Source organism: Dasypus novemcinctus, chromosome 1 (genome assembly GCF_030445035.2).
Source record: "Dasypus novemcinctus isolate mDasNov1 chromosome 1, mDasNov1.1.hap2, whole genome shotgun sequence".
NCBI classification, from domain to species: Eukaryota; Metazoa; Chordata; class Mammalia; order Cingulata; family Dasypodidae; genus Dasypus; species Dasypus novemcinctus.
The window spans coordinates 192,439,960-192,452,483 of record NC_080673.1 but is presented as its reverse complement, the minus strand read 5'-3'; the positions used below and the strand labels follow the sequence as shown (position 1 = coordinate 192,452,483).

The window sequence follows — 12,524 nt, the reverse complement described above, 5'->3', positions numbered from 1 at the left end:
TACACTCTCCTCCAAGTCTGTCTCTCTCATTTTTTTCTTTCCTCTTGCAGAACTCCCTTTAGTATTTCTTGAAGGGCAGGTTTCTTATTGACATACTCCCTTAGTTTCTGTTTATCTGTGAATATTTAGAACTCTCTGTCATTTTCGAATGTCAGCTTTGCTGGATAGAGTATTCTTAGCTGAAAATTTTTTTCATTTAGTACCTTGACTATGTCATACCACTGCCTTCTTGCCTCCATGGTTTCAGATGAGAAATCAGCACTTAATCTTATTGAGTTTCCCTTGTATGTGATGGTTCTCTTTCCTCTTGCTGCCTTCAGTATTTTCTCTGTGTCTTGAGCATTGGATAATTTGACAAGTATATGTCTTGGGGTAGGCCTGTTGGGACTTATGCTGTTTGGGGTGCATTGCTCTTCCTGGATATGGATATCCATCTCCCTCAATAGGTTTGTGAAGTTTTCAGCCATTATTTCCTCCAATGCCCTTCTGTCCCCTTTCCCTTCTCTTCTCCTTCTGGGATGCCTATAATGCATATGCTTGAGTGTTTTGTGTTGTCATTCAGGTCTCTAAGTCCCTGCTTGATTTTTTCTATCTTTTTATCAATTAATTCTACTATCTGATTTCAGATATACTGTCTTCCACATCGCTAATTCTTTTGAAGTTGTTTCAGACTTAAAAGTTTATTTAGGCATTCCACTTTCACTCCTCAATAAAAAATATGTAACACTTCACGAATTTGCATGTCACCCTCGTGCAGGGGCCATGCTAATCTTCTCTGTATTGTTCCAATTTTAGTATATGTGCTGCTGAAGCGAGGACACATCACTAATTCTTTCCTCTGCTTCTTCAAATCCACTGTTATTTGCTGGGAGTATATTTTTAATTTCTTGGACTGTGCCATTTGTCACCATCATATCCATTATGTTTTCAATTTCTTCTGTATGCTCTCCAAGTGTTTTCTGAATATCATTAATCTCTTCCTTCACTTCATTAAGTTGGCCCATGAAATTTGTTTGGAGAGCTTTGATTAGTTGTTCAATGTTCTGCTCCTCTTCTTAGTTTTTAGTTTGTTCATTGGATTGGGTCATGTCTTCCTGATTATTGGTATGATTTGTAATTTTTTGTTGCTATCTGTTCATCATTTTATCTTGGTGGGTTTGTTCAGTTGATTAGCTTCTCTGTCGAGTTTCAGGGTTAATTTAGGTGCTGTTTTTGTGTGTGTGTTAAATCTTCTCTTTGACACTTTGTTCTTCTTACTATATTTACTTGTTGTTGTCTGAGTTCCATTGAAGGAAAAAGATTAGGGCCAAGAAAAGCAAAAGAAGTAAGAAAAGAAAAGGTATAATAGTAGTATTGATAGTAAATGTTAGCAGAATAACCATGTAAGGTCTACGAGAATGAATATTATACTCATATAAGCTGTGCAGAGTTATAACAACAAAAAAAGTAGAGTACCTACAATGAGATGGGAAACTGAATTTGGAGAAGAATATAGTATGAATTAGAAGGCCAGTGTGGTCAGGACAGAGGGAAAGAGAAAAGAAAGGACGATAACAGAAAGAATGAATAAAAGACAAAAAACAGAATAGAGGTGTTAGAAATAAAAAGCCAGAAAAACTGGGGGCTAACCAAAGAGACGGAATGTAGGAGCAACAACAGAAGATGGAAGATAGAAAGATGTAAAGGAAAGGGGATAGCATTGGTAGCCAAAATCAGTACACAAAGAAAAGAGAAAATGGAGGATGAGGAAGCACAGCAAACAGGAAATACTGCCTGCAGCCCCTAATAGAAAAAAAAGAAAGAAAAGAAAAAAGAAAAGAAAAGGGTGGTGGTGGAATAAAGAAGAAGAAAAGACAAGAAAACAAACAAAAAAACCAGACAAGCCCTCAAGCAAGGAGTCCTTTTTGCAATTGAATAAACTGCTCAGGAATCTGTGCTTCCCCCTTTTTCTCTTCCTCACTTCTCTCTTTCCCAGGGCAGATGGAAGCCCATGTGAGAGCTCCTGAGATTCAAAGGGGACCCTGGTGAACCAACTCAATCCAGAAAATAATGACTCTCAGTTTCTTTGAGAGCTAGCACCCACACTTTGCCAGGAACCCTAAATATGCTCTTGGAAGCGTATTAAGCCCTTCTTACTGTCCCCCTCCCTTAGGTTAATTGCCTGACTCCATCTCTCCCAGACCAATTTTCCCTATCCCAGGGCATTTAGGTAAAGCAGGCTGCCTCAGCAGATTCACCTCTCCTCCCTTCCTAGCCTCTCCCCAAGCCTGCTGGTATGCTCCTCCAAGCTCAAAAGAGGGGGGATCAGACAATTGAACCTGCACTCCTCACACCCCTCTGTACCCCTCCCACTCTCAGAGTTTGTCTGAGACCAGTAGGCTAGGGGAATGCTGGGGTTTGGGGAACGCTGGGTTCAGGGAATGCGGGCTCAGGGAATGCGGGCTAGGGGAACACAGGTACAGGGAAGGTGGGGTTTGGAGATCGCAGGTTGGGGAACAAGGGCCTTGGGAATGCCATCGTGTGACTGGCAGTGTTCAGGGAATGCTGTGGCTATCAGCCCCAGGGGAAGGATTTAGCCTTCCCACAGTTTTGGGCACAAGTGCCAGAAACCCATGGTTTTACCTTGAGTAAGCAGTCCTTTTGTCACACTCTCTCCAGATCCATGTCCAGAAACCTCCTGCTTTGTGGATTCCCAAAACAGCTCACTTGGAAGGATTCTTTCTCCACTCAGCCAGTTTTTTGCAGGAGAGATGGCGAGGCTGCAGCACTCACTCAGATGCCATCTTTTCCCACCTCCCTGATACTCTTTTAATCCTTTCAGTATCCTCCTACATCCAACAACTAGTAATCTTGACATATAGAATCCTAACATTTCTTGAATCTGTGCCTCCTCTATACTAGGATTTGGCAAACTACAGCCCATGAACGACATCCAGCCCACCATCTGCTTAAGTAAATAAAGTTTTATTGGAACATAGCCAAGCTCATTCATTAACATATTGTCTGTGGATGTTTTGGAACCAATTGGACAGAGCTGAGTAGTTGCTCCTGAGACCACATGGACCTACAAACCTAAACTATTTACTATCAGACCCTTTATAACAAAAGTTTGCTTCTTTATATTTTTTTTATTCTTTCTGGAACTGCTCTCATTGAAATTCTTGATATCCTTACACAACTCAATCATTTGTCTAACAAATAGTTCCTGAACGTCTACTATGCCCCCAAGACACTATTCTATAAGCTGGGTTTATGAAGCAGTGCATAAAAACAAACAAGGAGCATGCACACCAAACCCATTCCTGCTCCAGGAAATTTTCACTTAAGACTCCTCATACCTGGATCTTCTCCTCTCAGATGTTTGCTTGGCTCCCATACTTTCTTCAGGTCTCCATTCAAAACCTTCTCTGCCCAATCAATCCAACATGGATCCCTCCATGCTCTTCCTCCATACTGTTGACTAACTTGGCTTCTTAGTACTTTCACACTTACTGTATTATACACTTTTGCCTGTTTCCTTCTCACATTTGCTATTAGAATGTAAGCATCCTTAGTACTTGGGTTTTTATTGTTTTTCACCTCATTCCCTGCCACCCAAGATCCAGTAAATTTGAGCTGCCCAGGCTTCTTCAAGCCATGTGGCTTCGAGTGAGGATGGAGTAAGTGTTAGCAGGGAATGAGAGGGAATCCTAGGACATGTTATGTAAGTTGTTATAAGTCAAACTAAGAAGATTGATTTTAAGAGAACTTTGGAAGGTGTCAAATATAAAATGTACTTAAATCCACAGCTTTACCAACAGAAAACCCTGGAGACCAGGAGTAAGGAGACTTGGTGTCTAGTCTTAGTTCTGACATCAAACACTTTGAACCAGCACAACACCACTCCAAGTTTCCATTTCCTATCTATCAAGGGTGGGCAAGTTTTATAAATGCCCTTTTAGCTCTAGTTGACCTTTGAATTGTACTCCCTGGAGGAAGAATTCATTTACTGAATTCTTTGAGAGATAGAAGAAGTTAGAGTGCATAACACAGGAAACACAAATTGACCATGGACATTTCTTTCTCTACTTCTGTCCTCCCACCAACTTTATGCCCTTGGTCAAGTTACCCAACCCCCTTTGCCAAGTTCTCACAACAATAGGGACAATAATCATTTCTAACTCAGGTCACTTATATGAAACTCATATGAAAATTCTACCTGAAGCTTGGAACTGCATGTGGCACATAGTTAAGTCCTTAGGAAATATTAGCCAGGACTATGATCACTGTTAATTGTTAAATATGTCCCTCCCACCATATTCATTTTCCCTTCTGTATTCTCTACCTCCCAACTTCTCTTTCCATTTTAAATGCAAAACAATTTAGCTCTCTCTTTTGTTTTCTCCTGCTAATCCATGCCTTCAGGGTTTCACCCACCCAAGTGGTTTATCAAAGGATTTTCCTAAAGAAAGCTTGTTATCCTTGAGAACAGAGAAATTCAAATGCCAGCTGGTAAACACCCAGTTACACAGCACTTTTATAAATGTTATTGTTTTTCTATGCACATATCTGCATTGTTACATAAGGTTTGGCTTCATTTTTTTCCTCTCAGAAGAAAGGTAAACATCTTAATCTTGTGTAGCCTGTTTGAATCCCTCTCCATTTCTGGAAACTCCTAGCCTGAGGTTACAGTAGGATTTATCATACTGTGTGGTCCATGCGGATTTTTCCTTTTCTGCTGTAGACATGTTCTCATCTTTCTCATCTCTTTGCTGCTCCATTACAAGAAACTGGACTTTCTAAGCAGTTTGGTGGTATGATTTGAAGAGTCCTAGGTGAGCTGTTGTCCTAAAGATGTCCTCTGAAGATGCTGTCATTTCATCTTTAATATTCATTTCTTTTTAAGAACAGCAATCTCACTTGGTAGCCCCTTTTAAAACACAAATATTCAGATGCTTGTGCATCTCCATTCTTGGCATTGTTGCATTCCAGCAGCCCTACTTCTCATTTTCCAGGTCAGCATACATTGCAGGCAGCTCTTCTGGGTCACACCAGTAGGTTTCTTCAATAAGGTGTTTGAGTCTGTGACTCCTAATTCAGTCTCCATCTATCTCCAGCTTCTGTTGTCTCCACTTTCTGCCTCACATTTTTGAGCCACAGAGTTGGGATTTCCTCCAAATGTTTCTTCATCCTGAACATGAACTTTGCTTATTCATAGCACTTAGACCTACTGCTTTGTCTGCTGACTCCACTGGAGAATCATCTCTGGTCCCTACCTCAGGCAAGGGCAATATCTTAGCATTTCCTATAGCACTAGCTCAAGGCCCAGAGCCGAGCACATAGCAGTAATTGGAAAGTGTTTTTAGAAATAAACTAAACTGAAGGGGCTAAGACAGCTCAGACAGCTAAGATATTTACATGAATTTATATCATCTCTTGGCTCTGCAGAGTCTGCACTTGTAACCTATAACATCATACTGTCTTCAATTTCAGAAAAGAGCTTGAATCAGAATCAAGTTGAGTTCAAACTCCAGCTCTGTCACTTATTTGCAACCTTGGGATACATACACAATTACTTTGAGCCATTTGTGGGGGTCCAGTAGGTCTCAAGGCCTGGCTCTCCTTCCCTAAGGGAAACAGCTCTCAGCAAGCAGCCACTCACATGCCCCAGAACACAAGTTAAAAATGTAACAGAACTCCCCACAGGAAAACAATGTACAGCTGTTACAATAGACAGTAATTTTCTCCAAGCTGTACATGTCTTTCCTACAATAACATCAGCAGACCCCATTTATGTAACTCTGTTATGAAATGTCTTTGTTCTGATATCCTGTATGTTGTCCCTCATTTTCCCCATCTCTTTGCAGAGTGCTATCTTCTTTCTCTGAACTGCTGCCTCTGGAGACACTCTCCTGTCCATATGTCCCAATTTTAAAAGCTTATGTCTGTGATGATATACCAGATGTCTTGTCTTGCAGCCACACCAACCTGTGCCTGTCAGGAACTGGGGTGGACCAATTGGCAAGTGTGGCAGTTTGAGTTTATTTTTGCAAATCCCAAAGAATACGTTTGTCAATTAATTTTTTCTTCTGGGTGTGATACCCTTTGATTGTACTAGATTCAGCTGAGATGTATTTGATTAAATTATGTTAAGATTAGGGCTTTGATTCAACAATGTTAGCAGGGTGTGACTCATGTTGAGTCCCTGCCCTCTTGATGGGCCAAGATAAATGGACACTAACTCAAGAAGACATACAGGAAGAGAAAGAGTCTGTTATGTTTGATCCTGGGTCCCCAGGGAGAGATGAGCCATTCAACAGAAAGTTTGCTGCTGAAGAGAACAGAGCAGGTGAGCAGCTGAGAAGTCCCAGAAAGAAAAGAGTTTTATGCCAGAGACTAATATAGGAAGCTCTTAGAGACCCAGCTGAGATCACCCACCATCTTGCTTCAACATGTGGCACTGACTTCGGTGAGAAAGTACTTCATATTTTACCTTGAGTTGGACTTCCCAAGGCCTTGTAACTGTAAGCTTTTACCACAAATAAATACCCATTATAAAAACCAACAGATTTCTGGTACTTTGCATCAGCACTCCATTGGCAGACTAATATAGAGAGCCACCAGCCAGGAGACCAAAGAAAGGACTACCAGAAGCAGACCTGAGCTCAGGCAAAGGAAAATCTGCAGAGGATATCCCAGGTTGGCCTATAACATCCATATGGGGAGGGTTGGCTGCTCTCCTGGATGAGTGGTGACCACTGAGAGGATATGGAGACACCCTAAAAACTCCAGCAGTTATGCTGGCCCTGCTACAGCAGGTAGCAGAGCCACTGCACTAAAGAAAAAGAGAGACCACCAGCTAGCATCAGCTATAGCATGGCCCCTGTTAGGAGCCTTGCATTTGGCTACTGAGGCAGAATAAGTAGTAAAAACCACTGTTTAGAAAGAAAGTTAAAGTTAGAAAGGGGGATGCTCCTAGCTCAGGCAAGGACGAAAAATTCTTTACACAATTACCTGCACCAAGTTAATGATCAGTTAGAAACCTTGGCTTGTATATATGCTTAGGCTAGGGGACACAAGCCACCTCAAGTCCAGGTCTGAAGGATATTAACAAACTCTGGGTGGAATCCTAAGGCATGGGACCCTATGGACTCCTCCTCAGATAAGGAAAAAGAGGAAGAATGGGAAAAGGGCTAAATGTAACAAAATAGAAAAATCTAAGTTTAGCTTAAAACCCTTACCTACTAGACTGGAGAATTTAACACCATAGTTGGTCCTGAACTCCCCCCATTTAAACCTTTTAACAACCTTAAAAAGAGGATAATTAATTCAATTATCAAAATTCAGTAAGTAAAGAAAAAGTCCTTAAAAGCTATGAAAAGATCTTTTCTGAATTATAATTAAAACAAATTAAACAATTATAATATATATTCCAGAATCTGGCAGTCAGTATGTTTTTAAGGTTACTTATAATTTTAAAATTTTATTTTTTTAAAAAAGAAGTTTTAGCCTCCTTGGAGGAAGAAGAAGAAGAACATTTCTTGTATAAACTATAATTGTTCCAATTTTATTTGGCTTAGGTGAAATCTCCCTAGGTTTATAGTATACTAATAAAATAAACTAACATTATATGTATTAAATCTCTAAGATGATGAAAATTTTAAGTTCATGTTTAATGAAAAAATAGATCTGTCCTAAAGTAAAATGACTAGTTTTCACATAAAAGAATAAGGAATGTTAGACAAAACTGAAGTGGATAAAAGTAAATTTTAGTGGTAGCTAATTGTAATTTATTCAGCTTACTTAAAGATAAAAGTAACTTATGGTTGTAGGAAGTTTGCAAAAGCATAGTCTACACTGAAATATTTAAGTGGCTAATTTCATGAAGCCATTATTAATTAAAAACCTAAATTGATATTAATAACAAAAAATAACTTCATAACAGGGAAATCTGTCAGAGGCCACCTCAATCTACATATTAAAGTGGTAGTAGGGGAAAGATAATCTTAATTCCATTGGGAATCTTAGGTTTTCATAAAATAAGGAAGAAAGCAGTTTTTTTCAAAAATAAAGTACTAAAAATAGTTAAGTTTACTTGATTTTTATACACTGCATTGGAAGTATTTAGAAAGTATATGAAAATTAAAAGAGATAGACTTCAGTATTGCCAAACTCTCTTGTGCATTTAAACCAAGCCTTCAGTGCCCTGCATGGTGCCTCTCCATTTGAATTATTGACTAGGTCAGTCTCTATGACCCTTAAAACAATAAAAGTAACTGTCACTTCTCTGGACATGATCCTGGATTGGATGGAAAGTATGTTGCTGTTTCAGATTCCTGTAGTAGTTGGCAATGTCTTGACAACATTGCCTCCAGACTGGCTCTGTTTCAGAGTGCCAAATAACACTGCATCAGGCCAGTGGAACACTGGAGCTTCCCTCCAGGGCCAACAGTGCTGCAGCTTCCTGGCTGTGTAAAGGGCACACCAAGTGAAGTAATGTGAGTAGAATTTAAATAAACAAAATTGGCATTACAGCTTTCTCTCATGGATAGACAACATTTATGGTGTTGCAAACCTGGAACTTAAGTCTATTAACTAGAGCAGATAAAAAAGGCACTGTACCTATATACCTAATGAATATAATATCTCTCTTATTCTAGATCATATGCAGAAGAATATTGAACTATTAAAAGTCTTTGTAACCTTAATTATTTTTACACCTTCCAGAACAAGATATTAGTCATTCAGGGATTTCATCCAGTTCCAACCAAGGTGCTAGAACTACCTCCCCTCAACCTCAGTAGAATAGCCAGAGACTTTCCCATCCCATCATGCAGGGACCACTGCTGCTGGCCAGTAAGAAGCAGCTACAGAAAAATGAACCATTGCCCTTCAGCTCCCCCTTAAGAATAAGGATGTAAACTCTCTGAGGAAAAAGTTGAGGCATTCCCATTGGTTCCCTGGAAGCTGATGAGGTAAAGGTAGAAATGCAACCAATCAGGACAGCAATTACCTGGGGCCCTGTGTGTGTCTATGTGGACTCTTTCTTATACCTAAACTAGGTTTTAAATTCACCAAAGAAAACTGAGAAAATTTAAAATGCAAAAATGTCTGGTACTGGAAACCTTCTCATAAAACTCCCCTACCTGGTTCTTTATCTACTAATGAAAATGTTGCTCATATACTCTTAGACCAGCACAATCTGCCCTGGACCATAGTTCCTGCAAATTGAACAGTGTGAAACACCTTGCTAGCATGGCTGAATACAACCCATTGAAAAGTTTGCAACAAGATGTTTTCCATCTTATTTTGAGACTAATATTCAATGTTGTGTATATATTTCTGATTACTCTCATAATGTTTCACAAGCTTTAACTCATATGCAAAATCTCATAAGTCATATTGATAAATTAGCTATTGATCCCTGTCTAATTGGTTTAACTCCCTCTTTTGACCCTGGTAACATATTTTTATAGGTTGACTAGCTTTGAAGGACTCATAGTATTCTGTTGTATGCTGCACTGTTGTGGAATGTGGATGTAGTGTGTGTTCTACAGGCAACACAAGCTGCTGCATGGGGTGGATTGTGGTGTCCAGTAGGTCCCAGGGCCTGGCTGCCCTCCCTAAGGGAAACTCAGCCTTCAGCAAGCAACTGCTTTCATGCCCTAGGACACATGTTAAAATGTAATTGACTTCTCCACAGGAAAACAACGTACATATGGTATCACAGAATGTAATTTTCCACAGGCTCTATGTACACTTTCTTCCCACAATAACATCAGCAGACCCTGTTTATGTAACTGTTATGAAATATCTTTGTTCTGAGACCCTGTAACTGCCCCTCATTTTCCCTGTCTCTTTGCTGAGCCCTATCTTCATTTTCTGAATAACCACTTCTAGAGACGCTTTCCTGTCCATAAGTTCCAATAAAAAAAGCTTATGTCTGGCACTGTAGCAGGTGCATTCTTTGGTCTTGCAGTCACCCCAATCCATGTCCTTCAGGACCTGGGTTGGAAAACTGTTAATTTCTCATCTTTCAAAAGGACAAAGCCCGTTCATTCCAATCCTAAATATTATGAAAACATATGTTGATGCAATGACTTGGATATGAATATTCATAGCAGCTTCATTTGCAGCATTCAAAAACTGGAAAAACATATCCATCAACAAGTGAATGGATAAGCCAACTGTGACAATGGAATATTAGTCAGTAATAAAAATGGACATGGATGATTCTCAAAGTCGTTATGCTGAGTGACGGAAGTCAGTCACATATATGATTCCATTTACATTCATGTAAATAAATACATAGTGACTAAAAGCAACTCAGTGGTTGCCTCAGGCTAGGGTGGAGGGAAGAATGAATGAGCCTCCTCTAGGAAAGGGACTTGAGGAATCTTTTACTGATGATGGAAATGATTGTGGTGTTGGTTTCATGGTACATGCAATTGTCAATACTCATAAAATTGTACGATATAAATAATATAGTTTATTGTGCAAAAACGTATTCTTCAATAAATTAGAAAAGAAAAGACAATATTAAAAATTCCTATGATGTTCAGAAGCATTTGATGGTAATTGATGGGATACATTTTCTTTTTCCCAATGATTCTTAATTAAATGATAGGAGAATGAGTATTAAGACCTGCTGCATTAAGGAAATATTATATAACTTTATTTTTCATAACAAATGTTTGACATTCCTAAATGAAATCTTGACAAAGTCCATTGTAATTTTAAATTTAGAACAAGAGATTGTGCATACACACACATGCATTTAAACTATACATGTGTTCTAAAGTACTTCATAAGGAAAGCGGATGTGGCTCAACTGATAGAGTGTCTGTCTACCATATGGAAGGCCGAGTGTTTGATACCCAGGGCCTCCTGACCCATGTGGTAAGCTGGCCCATGTGCAGTGCTGCCATGCACAAGGAGTGCCATGCCACACAGGGGAACCCTGTGTAAGGGAGCTCCATGCACAAGGAGTGTGCCCCGCAAGGAGAGCCGCCCCATGTGAAAAAAGTGCAGCCCACCCAGGAGTAGCATTGCACACACGGAGAGCTGACGCAGCAAGATGGCACAGCAAAAAAGAGACAGTTTCCCAGTGCCACTGGATAATGCAAGCAGATAAAGCAGAAGAACATACAGCAAATGGACACAGAGAGGGACACGGTAGGGAAGGGGAGAGAAATAAATAAATAATAAATCTTTAAAAAGAAGTACTTAATAACAGCCTCAGTTGATGACAAACAAAGGAGAAATCATAGGTCAGCTCCTACTTTGTAGGGTGGTTTTGTGGGCGAAGAGTCCATAACACATGGAAAGGTGGAGAAGAAGAGGTCTTCAGAAAATGTGCCCATCTTTATCAGCCGGTGCTCCAGATGCAAGCCTGGATACTAGGAATTCTGATCACCAGTTCATCATCTTTTTCTCTTCCCCACACATGACTGAACCTGAAGCAGACCTTTCATTTAGGTGTACCAGGGAAACTTCAGCATCATTGTTTCTCTCTCAGCTTTAAATTTTTCTCCAAGTGTTTTGTAGGCATGGTTTCTCTAACAAGGACAAAGAGAAAGGACCTCTTACTAAAAGATAAATGAGGAAAATGAGGGGAAGGTGGGAATGGGCAGCATCCTTTATCTTACCAAATACCTGTCTCCCACAGTCCACTTTTAACCTTGCTCAGCAATTTCATTCAGCTTTTTGATCATTACCTTAATAGTTATCTACCCACCATTAACCAAAATGCAGTAAGTGGGGTGATCATTTTTCTAAAGATAAAAATGACATCTTTATTTTCTTTCTCTCTCCCTCTTAAAGCTGATGCTTGACCATTATTTTAATTCTAGCTCTTTTGGTTCTCAAAGAAGGCTCAGGTCTCTGGCTTTATCTGTAAAGGTTGGGGAGACAGAGAGTTAAATCATCAACTAGAGACTTTGATCATCATAGAGTTATATTCCAGGTAGTTCTGCACAAATGAAAATGGCAGGCTTCTTAGGGCATTAATTATATGTGTTATTACCTTAGTACAGATAGTTGTAGGCTCAGAATCTCAAGAGAGGTAAATTATTTTTTCTCAATCTACCAGTACCCTTGTCTGCAACATTTATTGTGTGTCGACTGTATGAAGTAATTGCACATTATATATTGAGAGATACACAAAATATACATATACATGGTACTCATGAAACTGGTAATCACCTAACTGCTGAAACAAGATTATCAAAATACCTTCTGTGTGCCAGGCTTACACTACCTGCAATGATACAAAGACTTAAAAGATGTGGACTTAAAAGAATGTATAATCTAGTAGGTGAGAATAAGCAAACCAAAACAAAACAAAACAAAATTTGGCTATATATGTGATCATTTTTGTGATAATGAATCGTAAGTTTGATAGGAGTTCACAAACATCATGGACTGATAAAGGTCATGCTTAAATGCCACATCTTCCATGAAGCCTTCCCTACTTCTCAGTCAAGAGCAATTACTCCTTACTCAGTGCTCCCAGAATATATAGCTGTATGGCATTGATATTATTC

The 12,524-nt window shown here is 39.4% G+C and overlaps 1 non-coding gene across 1 annotated transcript; it reads right to left on the bottom strand.

Moving 5' to 3' along the window:
* Window positions 1-712: 712 nt before the first annotated feature.
* LOC111759366 (U6 spliceosomal RNA) lies at window positions 713-819 on the bottom strand. Its single transcript, XR_002793374.2, has one exon. It is a non-coding gene; the product is annotated as a U6 spliceosomal RNA (small nuclear RNA).
* Between the last annotated feature and the right edge of the window lie 11,705 nt (window positions 820-12,524).